The sequence below is a fragment of the Apium graveolens genome, chromosome 5 (assembly GCF_009905375.1).
Source record: "Apium graveolens cultivar Ventura chromosome 5, ASM990537v1, whole genome shotgun sequence".
Classification (NCBI taxonomy): domain Eukaryota; kingdom Viridiplantae; phylum Streptophyta; class Magnoliopsida; order Apiales; family Apiaceae; genus Apium; species Apium graveolens.
Window position 1 is genome coordinate 59,176,938 of NC_133651.1, and position 2,690 is coordinate 59,179,627.

The 2,690-nt window shown below is 39.2% G+C and overlaps 1 non-coding gene across 1 annotated transcript; it reads left to right on the forward strand.

Annotated features, from left to right (window-relative positions):
- The first annotated feature begins 517 nt into the window (after nt 1-517).
- Nucleotides 518-624, forward strand: LOC141662733 (small nucleolar RNA R71). Its single transcript, XR_012550831.1, has one exon. It is a non-coding gene; the product is annotated as a small nucleolar RNA R71 (small nucleolar RNA).
- The last annotated feature ends 2,066 nt before the right edge of the window (nt 625-2,690 follow it).

Genomic DNA, 2,690 nt, shown 5'->3' on the forward strand with positions numbered 1-2,690 from the left:
CTGAAAACCAGGAGGGCTGTATAGCTTATTTCCAAACTGCTGGAACGGCTGTTGCATCGCATTCTGATTGTTGCTCCAGCTGAAGTTAGGATGATTCCAGTTGTCAAGATGATAAATGTCTGGAATTGGTTGCTGCGATCTCTGAAAGTTGCTCACAAACTAAGCTGATTCACTAGATATAGCGCATTGCTCCGTCGCATGCGTCCCTGCACATAGCTCACAAACACTGGTTATCTGATTAACACCATAGTTAGCCAGAGAATCGATCTTCATAGACAACGCATTTAGTTGATCAGCGATAGCCGTAGCTGTATCAACTTCAAGAACTCCTGCTACCTTGCCATGTGGACAACTCTAGGTTGGATACTGATATTCATTAGCAGCCATCAGTTTAATTAGATCATAAGCTTCCTCATAGCTCTTTGCCCATAATGCTCCGCCTGATGCTGCATCGAGTATGGTTCTAGACTGTGCTCCCAACCCATTGTAAAAATAATTAATGATCATCCAATCAGGCATTCTATGATGAGGACACTTCCTAAGCATCTCCTTGTAGCGCTCCCAAGCTTCACATAGTGATTCTCCCATTTGCTGCGCAAATTGAGTAATAGCATTCCTGAGTGCAGCTGTCTTCGCCATAGGGAAGAATTTAGTAAGAAACTTCTGAGCAAGATCTTCCCAAGTAGTAATCGATCTAGCTGGTAGAGAGTGTAACCAGCTCTTAGCCTTGTCCCTTAGAGAGATTGGGAACAGTCTCAGCTTCACAGTATTATCAGAAACACCGTTGAACTTGAAGGTGTCGCAGATCTCAATGAAATCCCTAATGTGCATATTGGGATCTTCCGTTGAAGAACCCCCAAACTGGATTGAATTATGCACCCATTGAATTATGCCAGGCTTGATCTCAAAGGTATTAGCTGTGATAGCTGGCCTAACAATGCTAGATTGAATGTCATTGATCTTGGGTTGAGAAAAATCCATCAAGGCTTTCGTTCGTGCTGCTGGATCTCCCATTGTAATGAGTACCTGAAACACAAACAAATAAACCGTGAGAGTAAAAGAATCCGAGTCAGTGAACTTTAACGACCACTGATGACAAGCACATAAACTAAAAATTAACACCGAGTCCCCGACAGCTGCGCCAAAAACTTGTTAAGGCACAAACACGCGCTAAAATTCACGCAAGTATACGCGTTCGCAAGTAGTATAAGATTTAAAACAGATTCGTTCCCACAGAGACTGGTTTAGGTTAAGTTCAATTTATGCACCTATGCAACAATGTATGGTTATCGCTCAATGCTAAGACAAATAACAAATTGGGTTTTCATTAAATTAAGAGATTATACTAAATAACATTAACTAAGAGAATTGAGGTTGAATTACTATATATGCCAAATATGGGATTCTAACTTCATTAAATACTTCATTCAATAGCCTTATTATTCTTAACCTTAGCATGTAATGGTGATGACACTAATCAGATAACACGAAACTAGTAAACGCTAACTTTCATTGTACGAATACCCTACTACCAAGCATCCACACAAGAGATAGAAGTTGAATAGACACCAATTATGCTTAGTCCTTATATGTCTATAAGAACTGAAAACATAACGGTTTAATGCACAAGTTATCTATCGTGATTACATAGGGCAAGTAAGATGGTTAAAATTGCGTACGAATCATGCATAACAAATACATGAACCTATGCTAGCATGGCAAGTTCTAAACCTCTATATTTACTATCGCTTCAATAGAGATTAACACACTATCTTATATGTTAGCTACACACATAAGACGAACTAGCACAACCAATACTAGGATATCAATCAATCAACACACACTAAGATATCGAAACAAATTAATTATTGAAATCCATAAGTAAATCCGCTAGAATCTCATGATAACGATCAGCCCATAATTGAACTCATCGTCTTCATGGGTTCCAACAAAAGAATGGTATAAAACAAGGTCTTATTAAACTGAATAATAATTAAAATACGAATAAACGAGATCTAGGTTCAACAAGAATGAAAACGAGCATCCAAAGTTACAGCTAATTCAAAGAATCACAAGTAGAAAATAAGATCTTCTTTTTCGGAGTTGTTTTGTGCTTTTAGGTCTTCTCCTTGATCTCTCAATCTTCTCGAATGATGAAAACCCTTTTTTTTAAGTATATATAAGCCCATATTGGACATGGACCCTTAAAATCGTCAAATTCCACGCAAAAAGGGCTTTTTCGGCGAATTGAGCGAAGTCAGCCATGCATCAGCACGCGGTCGTCTGCTGCCTCTACGCGGCCGCTTGCTCCTAGCACGCGGCCGCCTGCTGCCCTTTTGGAAAATTCTGATGAATCTTCTTTTGCACATAACTTGAGTTCTACTCGTCAGATAGGCGATTCAACTATCCACGTGAAGCTAACGAGATTCTCTACAACTTGACAATGGCCTAGGCTTCCAATTCTTATCACTCTTTATCATATTTCCTTTAAAAGCTCCTTTCTTCATATAACTGATACCTGAAATGTAATAACACAAAAACACATCAAAATACCAACAACTTGAGTCCGAAACACCAATTTAAGCTTGTGATGAAGCGTTCCAAGTGGATATAAAATCCACTTATCAATAGCCAGTCCAGAGATCTGCTCTACCAGTAGATCATCTACAGGAGTTGGTTGAGAGGCAGAT